Source organism: Mercenaria mercenaria, unplaced genomic scaffold (genome assembly GCF_021730395.1).
Source record: "Mercenaria mercenaria strain notata unplaced genomic scaffold, MADL_Memer_1 contig_719, whole genome shotgun sequence".
NCBI classification, from domain to species: Eukaryota; Metazoa; Mollusca; class Bivalvia; order Venerida; family Veneridae; genus Mercenaria; species Mercenaria mercenaria.
In genome coordinates, this window is record NW_026463614.1 from 2,119 (window position 1) to 14,743 (window position 12,625).

The following is a 12,625-nucleotide window of genomic DNA, read 5'->3' on the forward strand; positions in this document are numbered from 1 at the left end:
TTTTATCTGCAGCTAAATTCCCAACTTCCATTCCAATCTTTTTGTTTCACTTTCAAGAGCGGTTTTCCTACAGTCTTCAGAGCTTTTTTTCCAGTAGAAGACGAAACCAATTTTATTAAAGTGTCAAAGATTCCTGAACCATTTTGAGCATAAAGCTCATAGGGAACTGACGTTCCTGTCCAAGCATCAACAAAGATAAATATTCCTTGGTATTTGTCATAAACTTTCTTGTACATTATATCTTTATATTTCTTTTAAAGTTAATTTAAAACTTGTTTCAACTCCATTCAAATTGATTTTTCTACCAAATACATCTAACATTTTTATTAATTTCATAATACTCAACTCAGTTTTGTTCTTTTGTAAATGTATAAGCTGTTGTTAAATCTGCAGTATTTAAAGCATAGATAATATCACTAAAATTACCATGAACAAGTGAATTATCAACAAGATCACAATGAATGTAAATTGTATCCACGGAGTTAGTTATAAATTGTGTTGTCGTTCCCCATTTGGTTTAGTTATTATTTTTTTTCTCAAATCCATGCAATGTATGAAAATTTGACATTCCCAAATCCAACTTCAAATGTTCATGAATTGAAATTATGATTTTAAAAGTACTCAAATCAAATTCCAAACTTATTGGGGCAATGTCTGATTGATCAAATTCAAAATCATTATTACTTATTAATGTTTCTTTGGTAAAATTTTTGATGCCTGTATAACTGTAAGAACCATTTGTAAATAGGATATCTTCCCATTCTTTACCATTATTGTAAAGAATTTTTCTATTGTCGTATTCGTCGCTAATATTATGCCAAGAGTAAGCAGTGTTAATACTATAAAAAAACAGCATAAGTTATATTTTTGTCTTAAATTAAAGGACGACTGAATCTGACTGTAAAATCACTTGGAGTATTTTATCATCGTTTCTAACTGCTTCAGAACTTAACATTATTTTTGTTCCATTTATATATTTAAGAAAATTGTTTTCTATATAACATTTCAAGTTCTTCTGGTAGCAATTAATTTTATTTCAAATAGTTCATCAATTATGCTAATACCTTCATTTTAAAGTTCTTCATTATTATTTCCGGCATCAATTGAACCACAAATAAGCTCTAAGTCATTAATCAATTCTTCTGGATCGCACGCACAAACATAACCTTGTCCCCTAATTACCTTTTTATATTTCATGGATATTTTATTGATAGGTAATCTGATTTTTCTGTTAGTTCTTAAAATATTTTCCTAGAAAGTATTGAATGTTGTTTTTATTATTGTTATATCTTTTATTAATTAAATCAATAAAAACATTATCTACATTTATATTCATGACTTCTTTTCCCGTGTTTTTATTTCTAGCTACCATAAAGTTTATTAAGATCAATCAATGAATTACCATATCTACCATCTGTAGAAACTTTATATGGAGTGTGATGTTTTATTCCTTGTTCGTATGTAGGAATCATATCGAAAAAAAAAAACAAAAAAAACAACAACTCCGCAACCGACCTTTGTACTTTATCAGTTCGTCTCGTTCATGTTTTGATTCTTTTACTTCTTTTTGATTATTTAGGACTTTTGATCTTTATTTGCCAGCTATTGAACCATTTTAACTTGTGATATTCTTAGTAACATTTGTCTATTGTTCTTTGAAGTTTCTTATTTATTTTATCAGGATCAGATTTATCTGCGATAAAAAGTTTAAACAATTCAGACGGTTTGTAACATTCATAGTCTTCTTAAACATCAGTATCCAAGTCAACATCTAAATTAACTTTAAATTCTTTTGGACTTTATCAGTTCGTCTCGTTCATGTTTTGATTCTTTTACTTCTTTTTTATTATTTAGGACTTTTGATCTTTATTTGCCAGCTATTGAACCATTTAAACTTGTGATATTCTTGGTAAAATTTGTCTATTGTTCTTTGAAGTTTCTTAATATTTTCTCAGCATCAGATTTATCTGCGATAAAAAAGTAAAAGAATTCAGACGGTTTGTAATATTCATATTCTTCTATAACATCATTATCCAAATCAACATCTTAATTAACTTTAAAGTTATTTGGCCTTGCTGCCAATCCTTCTGTTTCTTCAGCTGTTTCATCATCATTCTCATCATCTCACTTAAACAAGTTTTTATTTTCTTCAGTTATTCCCATCTTTGCTTTTCCATAATCTTCTAATTTCTGAAATTCATCTTGAGGAACCCATTGAACAGGTTCATCCCCCCCCCCCCCCCCCCCCCAATTTATTGGTATAAAGGGAGTCGGTTTTGTGGCTTGTTCTTTTTGCTATCCTTCGGTTAATTCAGTAATACCTTGTTTCAAATCTTTTGATATACTGTTCGGAAGTAACGCTAATTGTCTTGATATTTTTTCTTTTTGACTTTTATTTCCTTCTGTAATTGGTTTATGAATTTCACTATACATTTCTCGGTTGGCAGCCTTTTTTATTTTTTCTCTCGTTATTTCATCTGTAAGAGCTCTTACCTTTTGCCCGACTAAGTTTTGTTTGAATTTATATAATAATGTAAGATAATATAAGATATTGTAAGATAATATAAAATTATATAATGGAAATTCCAATGAAAATTCCAAATTATGATACAAAAAACGATAAATCTAATAACTTTAGACAACATTATTGTTTTATGCCAGATTCATGCTTTAGTATAATAATATGTGGAAGTTCCGGGTCGGGAAAAACAAATGTATTAATGCATATGCTTCGAAAACCTCTTATTGATTATGATAAATTATACCTGTATGCTAAAAACCTAGAACAATCTAAATATCAGGATTTAATAGATCACTTAAAGGCCTAGATTCACTACTATATAAGTGTCCCCCTCAATCCAATATACAACTCCCATCTTATCTGCTGCTTATCAGCGATTATGTAACCGTAACTGATTAGAGGGCAATTAGCACAGCAGGATCCCCAACTAGACCATGAAGATGTGTGCAGTGGAGTTGAAGAAATTATTTTTTTCTACAGTGAATGTGGAATGATAATAATAATAATTATTATTTTGATATTATATAGATGATAATAACTATAACTTTAACTCATTAAGGACGCAGATCGCATTTATGCGTTCATTTTAACTCTTATCGAGTACCGCATGTCGTATTTATCCGTATAAAGGAGATCGCATAAATGCGCTATCCGCCTGATAGTACTGTTTGCCGCGTGACGTGATTTTACGTTTGTAAGAGTACCAACGATTGGACTGCTGTCAAAGTCAACCAATGAAAATATGTTATTTGTAGGTATTGCCTGTTTTATCTTCTCATTCTATTATACCGCAGAATTTTCATTTTAATTCAGTATTTTTTAGTTTTATTAAATAAAGTATAATTTTGTTCTTTCATAATGTCATTTGCTTTAAAGTTTAGCAATAGATGATATTTGTATAAATATAAAATAATCAAATAATGGCTGTTTTTCTATGTCCAATCTTTCTTGAATATTGCAGTTTTCCATATTCATTTACTTCAGTTGTCCTGTAAAACAATTTTGCAAATCAAAATAATAGTAAATTTTTAATTATTGATTAGATCATGAATTGTAGTATCAGTTGTGAAAATGTCAGTTTTATTCATCTTTTATAAACAGATGTTTGTCCCTAATTTTGATCAAAGGATGTCTAGATCTTATCGATTATTGATTATCAGTGAAAATCCACAGACATACAAAGCAGATAAATTGATAAGTAGCTCAGAAATGTATCGGAAAATTGATACCAGTAATTAAGCGGCGATATGGCTGCAGGTATTAATGAGTTAATGTTATAATAATGATAATAATAAAAATAATAATAAGAATAATCATAATTATTATTATTATTATATTACACATAGGATGATAAAAGATACAGTAATAATATTGACAATAATAATGATAAAAAACACAAGTATCGTGAAAACTTCTTTGTGCTGACAAACAATATTTTTCGAACTGGAAATTGATTTTATTGTATTCATGATATCAACATTATTTGAATATAAAATTATTGTGTTCCATCTATACTCAATTTTCATTTTCAGTATGTTGCCAAAAGTGACTTTTTTCATGCTTTGCTTTATAACTTTGAAATGCACATTCTGTTTGTAATTTTAGGCAAATGTTATTTACAGTATTCTGCAAGCTTTAGATGAGTGAAAGTCACATTCTTATGAAATATCACAATTCTCCAGACACAATTTGAAAAAAAAAACAACCAAAACTTGCATCTTTCTTTAAGTAAGTTTCTCATTATTTCTTTATTAAGAAAATAAGTTTCTGATTATTTTATTATTGTGTTTGATCAACAAATATTTTTCTTTACATAGAAATCCAAAAAAATAAATGTATAACTTAAAAAGTTATCAATTATTCATTAATTTAAAATAAATTACATTGTTTCCCTTTCTCACTAATTGATACACTTGTAGGGTAGACTGACGCTCCAATAAACAATGACTCTTGTTTATTGGAACCATGCTGTGATGGTCTTTAGCCCCCAACTGTGCTGGTGAAGACAGAAATCCCTTGGTCCACTACCAAAATCTAGACCTTTAAATAAAATTACAAGTAGATCCAAATGAAATACTTGATTATTTCACTAATGAAATAACTGATTGCGATAGTGAACTGAAGAAAAAAAAGTTTCAAAATGAAATAATAAAATACTTCATTCAAAGACGTCACAAAAACTGTTCTGTTATTTATTTGAGCCAGTCTTGCTATATAACACAAAAAGATATCCGAATTAACTGTTCACATTATATTTCGTTTGAAAGTCCAGGTAAAAACGATAATAGTATTATTTGTGATGAACAAAATATAAATCGTGATTCTTTTAATAATGCAATAGAATAAAATTATGATTTCTTATATGTTGACAAACCATGGAAATGTTTAAGAAAAAAACTTTGCAGGAATTATATAGATGGGAGTTTTTAATGATGTATAACAAATAAACCCACCCGCTTAGCTCAGTAGGTAGAGCGTTGGTCTACGGATCGCGGGGCCGTGAGTTCGATCCTAGGGCAGGGCGTATGTTCTCCGTGACTAATTGATAAACGACATTGTGTCTGAAATCATTAGTCCTCCACTTCTGATTCATGTGGGGAAGTTGGCATTTACTTGCAGAGAACAGGTATGTACTGGTACAAAATCCAGGAGCACTGGTTAAGTTAATTGCCCGCCATTATATGACTGAAATACTATTGAAAAACGGCGTTAAACTCAAAAGAAACAAACAAACAAAGTATAACAAATAAGTGAACCCGACAGTATAAGTAAAGTTAAATTTTTAATTGATTTAAGTGATTATGCAACTATAAATCAATTCAAAAAGCTTAAAAAGGACATGGGCTCATATCTTCATAAAAATAAGGAACTTGATAACAAAATGAACAGATCACTAGAGATGGGAGGTAATGAAGTAATTAACCTAGGAAATCCATATAAACCTAGTGATGCAGTTTCAAGACGGTTTGTGTATAAAAAAATCAAAACGTAATAGAAGACTATAATCTTGAAGACATCAAATCTATTAAACAGACACTAGAAGCAGAAGTAAAGAATATTAAAGAATTAACAAACCAACGTAAAGGAACATTCAAACATTAATGGTTGAGTTACAAGGTAAATTTGTCAAAACGAGGGTAAAGGTCGACATATTGCCCATCCGTAGAGATTATTGGCGTCAAGGTAATATTGTATTTAGTTTCTGATTCAGAATCATAGTCTTTCATTGTATTTATTGTTTGCTTTACTGTAACGATTAGCTATATAACTAATTCCTCCTCTCTTTCCCTTTTCAATAAAAAGATACATATCAATATCAGATATCAAATCCAGATTTACTCCAGTCATTTTTAACATTGCATCCCAAGCTAAAACGAGGACTGCTAAAGTAATGACAAGGGTCAAGTGTATAATATTCCAGGCACAGTTTCCTAAACTTTTCAAAAATATCAGCTAAAAGTAATACGTCAGTTTTTAAATACAGATCATGATATTCTCCCATTGCTTTAATTTTAAATTTATTCCAAACATTTTAGCATGCTCATATTCATTGTCACTGATGCAAGTAGAATTTAAAATTGAATAAAATTCTTTAGGAGATAATTTGGCTTCTTCAAATTTTTTACATGAATCCATGTAATTATATGGATAAATACCTTTTGTTTTTAATAAATCAAGTTTAGCTTTACTGAATTCTTGAGATGTGTACTTAAATTCTAGAATATTTTTACTAAGTTATCCAATGATTGAGACATAAATTGAAACCTATCTATGAAAATCAAATCACTTACCATAAGTGCCATGTATCTTTCCATATTGTTAGGAATAACATTAATTTCTTTTTTTTTCTAATTTTCCTATTTGTTGCATAATAAAATGACCGTCATAACCTCTTAAATTATGAAAAATAACAGGAATTTTATGTATTAGTCTAAAATTAATACTGTGAAATCATAAATATTCGTGGGGGACTAATTTCCGTGGATTTCGTGGTTGTGTCAATCAACGAAAATTAATCCCAACGAACAAATAAAATTCCAATTCATTTTATATTCAAAAGTTGAAATCAGCAAATTCATATCCCGACGAAATTGCCGTTTTGACCAAAACCACGAAATTGCATACCCATGAAATAAAATTATTTTACAGTATTGCATTCTGAATGAGCACTTCCTCTAAATTTTACTGTTATATGACAATGATCTCGCACCGGAATTTCAGTTTTCTTATTTTTTTCCAATAAATATGACAAGAGATTTGTTTTTGTTTTAAATAAATAAAATCTGGAAAGTAGATCCCTCGGAAGCACCGAGAACAAGGCAAACAGTGAAAATGGAAGAGTCGGTTTGATTGAGTCTATTCATGAGTAGTAATGGAAATGCAATACCGCCCACGCCCACTAGCACCGGCTTAAGCAGTATTCAATCTTCAAATCTAAATGAGTTGAAATCAATGATCCCGAAGGACCAGAAAATATAACAACACTAAGATGAAGTCGGGGCGACTTTTTACGAGCCTCATCTTTTTTTGACATTTTCAAATCTTTGTTAAAGTTTTCATTAAATATTTTGTTACAATATTCTTCTTCTTCAAGCATTTTCTTAATAAACTTATAAACTGCATTAGGACCTCTTTAAACTTGTGTTGGTTTAGTATATTTATCATCATATCAACAAACCACTTTATTAACGTAACCACAATCTATATGTTTTTGATATGGATCAGTAAATGAAGATTTAGGTGACGGCAAAGCATTTGATACTTTCTTAATTATTGATTAAAAATCAGCATAAATTACAAAAGGTACGGCTAAGCCTTTTTAATAACTTTTAAAATGTATTTTACTTCTCTCTTTTGGCATTTTTACAGCTTGAACACCATAGCTTAACAATCTCGAACATGTTCATTTATTTTTTTTGCAGAAAAAATTTGTAAACATGATTTACAAAAAAGTTTTTTTTTTATTTTCTTTTATGTTGATCTTTGATTTTGTCTATTAAAGTCTTTTATCCAAACGTAATGTGTTATTTTGTCCCTATTAATTAACAACATGTCACAGTGTTCTTTATATTGATTTTATTGATATGTACAACTGATAAATATTATTATCTTCATAACCAAATATATTAAATTTAATTTTATTCTGGGTTTCTGTTTTAGGTATTTGATTTAATGTTACAGGAAATTTTATTCCAGTATAATTGAGTTTTTCCATATGCTTTTTTTTATATTTTGAAACTCTTTGAGGGTCTTTTTCAAAAGTAAATTTGTAAGCTATCTAAAACATTCATTATCATCATTCTTTATATTTATCAATCCTTTCATTGAATTCTGTAATGGTTTGGGAAATTCTAAATAACAAGAAGCAGGCAGCAGGCGGTGTATATTTATATCTATTTATATAATGAGCATCAACTGACTCTATTCTCCACCCACAACCAAAGATACCTGCTGTCATTTGTAGTTCTGTATTTACTCTTCCACAAAACATAACTTTCTCTGTAAGCAGCAGCAAGTTTAGTCAAGAAAATAATTAATTGATCTATTGTTTCTATTCCATTAGAAATAAGAATTTCACCCGTTTATATAATATAATTCTTAAAATTAATTATATTTGTTCCATTTCACTAAATGGAATCCAACTACTAAATTTTTCACTATAGCCTTTCCACTTTACTAAAGCTTGTTTTTCTTTCTTATAGTTTCGTCTTATAACTTTTTATATCCTTAAAACCTCTTATTTAGTAGGTAAAAGTTCTTGCTCATAAAAAGAACCCTGAATTATTTAATTATTCAAATCTTTAATAGCGTATGTTCTGGGATTTGTATTATGGATTTTATCAATTATAAATATTTCCTCTTTCCAGTTCGGTGTATATCCTTTTTCAAAATGTCGTTTTAGTTTGCTTACATTCAGAAATTATTTTATCAAATGCATAAGTTACAGATTCTCCAGTTTTTTAATGGAATAACCCAAGCATATTTGCTGAATATATCAATAACGGTTAACAAGTACTTCACACCTTTATTTCGTTTTCAAAAAGCTTGCATATCGACTAAATCAGCAGACCAAATGTCATCAATATCATTTACTATCACTCTTCGTTTCTGAAATTTTCGTTTAATTGGCTTATGTAAGTCTTCTGCTAATTCGTCACTCCAGTTTCTTTCGGGGGATTTTTTGTCCGAGCCCATGTTTATATTTCATAATAAGTGCCGGTTTTACAACTAAATGCTTTGCAATTTTCTCTCCAACTGTTTTTGATTGAGTTTTATTTAAGTTGGAAAGCATTTGCTTGTCACATAAACCATTTGTTTACACCACTGTCGTAGCAAAAGTCATGGTCCATACATACTGCGTCTAGTTCATTAACAGGAGGTCCATTATCCAAAGGATTTCCTGATCCGCAATAGTTAAATCCTGGAAGTGTTAAACCTTTCTTAGGTAATAAAGGTAACATTGCTTTATGAATATCTAATTTACTCCCTGTACTTTTAACAAACTTTGATTTCAGTCTTCCACAACATACATGAACAGGTAGCCATTATCATTTTCCCCGTTTTTTGCTGTTACATATTGAGAATTTATATTATCAGTCAACAGTGGTCAGTTTACGTCAAGGGTAAGGGGGTCTAGTATGGGTCAAAGCGCCCGTTCCGGTGTTTTCTATACTACTAAGGTCCTACGGTTCTACACCATATTTTGTTCTGGTCTTAGACTATTACCTTTTGAATGAATTGTACTTTGGCAAACCATTTTCTATAACTGGACAATGTGTTGCATCCAATGCCAGTACCCCAAACAAAAAGCCAAGCTCACCCTCAGGGATCTATTTTTCCGGCTAAAACTGTCTTGAAATTGATGCATATTAATATAACATGGTACAGACGTTTGCTAGTTCACTATGTCATGATTACATTTATAATGTCAGTTTGTTTCCTTTTCCGGTCATTACCTTGAGTTCTTTGTAAACATAGATAAATATTCAAATAGCTTTTTGTAAACATTCACCTAAGACAATATAATTTGAAGGTCTGTTAAGTCCAAAACTGATACCCCTGTTTTTTTCTTTTATTTAAAACGTAATAAAACTTAAGATGGTGGTGTTTTTCCATCAGCATGTTTCGTTTCTGAACATAGAAGAGCAGAAAATATAATAAATACAGCTTTTTAGAATGGGTAAGAACTATTTTAGTGGATTTATATTGTTTTGGGGGATTAACTGCTTAAAAGACAATGTCACTGGAACCTGAGTTTAAATTCTGTTAATTTGTTTTCATGTCAGAACTTTAAGACAATACAATAGCTACATTGGAAAATAGACATAGTGAAGTTTCAATATACTTTACAATCTCCGATATAAACAGCTCAACCTTAAGGTGTTTGCAAACTGAATGTACAAAAAGCTTAGGAGAGCAAAAACCTAGTCATTTCAATAATCCAAAACAAAACTAACACGAATATTTATGTTATTCTGCAAAAACGAAGTCGCCAAATGACATTACATTTTGGCAAAAAATAAACTAATGATTATTTTTATTTTACCAATAATCCATGTACTATTTTTTATAAAATGATTTTAATATTCTTATTAACTGAATCAAAAAGATGCAACTATTTTAAACTGCAAAACTTATCAAAAACATTTATAAATAAAAATAGAATAGAATATGACAGTTGATATTTTTTAGAAATATTATAAAAATTACGACGGCGGATTCCATTGAAAGTACAAGAACAATTTGATATTTAAAACTTTTTTGGATACAATGTGTCAAGTTTGTGAATCCAATATGTTTTAAAGTCTATGAAAATCATCTGAAAGAAAATCAAGTGGCATGTAAGAAAAATCATGTTACGAATGATTATCAGAATTAAGACCAATTCTCTGTAAAAACCAAAAAAAAGTTGGAAACTCATAGTCACAGATTTCCTATAAACCGATTTTTTCTTGAAGAGGGTGCCAAATTAAGAAAATCCTCTTTTTATGTTTTCAATATATGTCCCAGTTACCATGGAAACGAGGATGCAAATCCCCAACTTGCTGAATTTTCAAAAAAGTAGGGGTGCATGCCTATTTTGTTATCTGGAAAGTACTAGAAAGTGTCCTTTATTTTCGTACTTGCAAATTTTAAAGGCAAATGAACAAGGTTTCATACCAAACTAATATTTCCAAATATTTATTTGATTCTTGTATGATCTAGACTTTTATCTGCAAGAAAAAATATGTTTATGGAGCAAAACATATGTTTATATTGTGCTCTACATCTTAAAAAGTGCACAGGTCTCAGCAGAAAATTATATTTGTTTGTATAAAGGGAAGATGATATTTCAAAAAGAAACATAAATCGTAGTGGGTCATTCAGACAAATTCTTGTAGATTTGGGCCAAAGTTTATGATTTGGGACATTTTTCCTATTTTTATTACCTCCCCATGTTTCTCTTCATTTAGGAAATCACAAAGAGCTTATCTAAGTTTACTTCCTGGATTATGCTGAATTCAGATTTCTACTCGGATTTTGCAAATTTTTAGTATATAGATACAATGACAGTCAGTGATTTTATGCTAAATGGGCATGTGCTGTTTGGATGTGTCCCTCCAAACCAAGTCCACGTTTAAAATTTGCTGAATAGCGACATTGTTTGGGAAAAATACTCTGGCAGAAAAGAGTCTAAACTGTGGATAGATATCAGTCTGACATCTGTCTGTTTATTTCCATAAGTGAAGTTTGTATCAACTGACTGAAGGACCAGTGTTAAAGGATAACACTACAATGAAAACAGGTGAGTCTAATAGTATTTTATGTTTTAATATGACATGTAAAAATTCCAAGCCATGCAAGATAAGTGCTCACTTCCTTCAACAGATTCAAAGACCATACAGAGGTTATTTTCTTAAATATTGGACAGACATTTCTTATTATTTTACCAAGATAAAACGTACAGGCATTTTTCCATCATTTTGGGAATACCATGCACCAACACCAGTGGAATTGGGAAAATGCTCTCAGAAATTGTCTAATGTGGAAATTTCCAAATTACCAAAATCTATGTAAAGATATTTGTTGTGCAAATTAAGCAACACTATAAATATTGTTGTAATAACCTAAATATAGATATATACAAAATTTCAAAACCATTTTAAAACATCAAACACACATATAAGGTAACACATTTGGGAATTTCATATTCAGACATGGGAAGAAACATACTGTTTTCTTTGGGATTACCTCCTTTTATTGGAGGTAGATTTACAATGGAAAAAGCCCTGATTTTAGTTATAAATGACCATTAGCATGCTTTTTATGTTAGTTGTAAAAAGCAGATAAAGACATATTTTCATTTCAAAACGTATATATTTTTGTAAATTTATTTGTTTTGTTTTTCAGCTGTGAGTTGTTTCTTTTGAAAATGACTGCTTGATGATAAAGTTTCAAACAATTATGAAGTGAGTGGATGTTCTAGAGAGGTAATCATAATTTAGTCATTTGCCACAGTGTATGTGTTTGCCAAAGTACCTGCAGAAATATAGACTTACTGAAGTAAAAACTCACTGAATGCTGAAAAATGAAAACATTTAACTGCATCCATTGCTACACATAAGTCAGCATGTTTTAATCTGCACATGCCTGTTTTACAAGTACATATTGAATGTAAATGGCTTGTGTCAAAGTTAATATGTTTTTTTATATATATATTTACACATCAGAGGCCTACATGTATTTAAATAAAGAATAAAGTCCCCCACATGCCCATATTTATACAAGTATGAAATCTTGACCTCTCAATCTATGATACAAGAATAGCTAGTAGGACTTCATATAACTTAAATTGACATACATTTGTATTGTGACTATAAATATTGATAAGTTTTTGAAATTTTAAAATATACCCTTTTTCAGAAAAGGACCCTCTGCACATGTATGAGAAACAGATTTTACTTTTAAAGCGGCCCATATAATGTTGAAAAGGATGAAATCCTGTATCTGTCAAAATGTAACAACAGTTACAACCATTTTAGTTAGATTTGTGTTTATTCCAGACTAATTCTTCAAAGAATGAATGATCACCATCATGCTTATATTGGAACAAAAGGAAGGAAG

General features: G+C 29.8%; 1 long non-coding RNA gene across 1 annotated transcript; it reads left to right on the top strand.

Moving 5' to 3' along the window:
• Nucleotides 1-11,156: 11,156 nt before the first annotated feature.
• On the top strand, nucleotides 11,157-12,625 carry LOC128554757 (uncharacterized). Its single transcript, XR_008369685.1, has 3 exons — nucleotides 11,157-11,306; nucleotides 11,912-11,991; nucleotides 12,565-12,625. It is a non-coding gene; the product is annotated as an uncharacterized LOC128554757 (long non-coding RNA).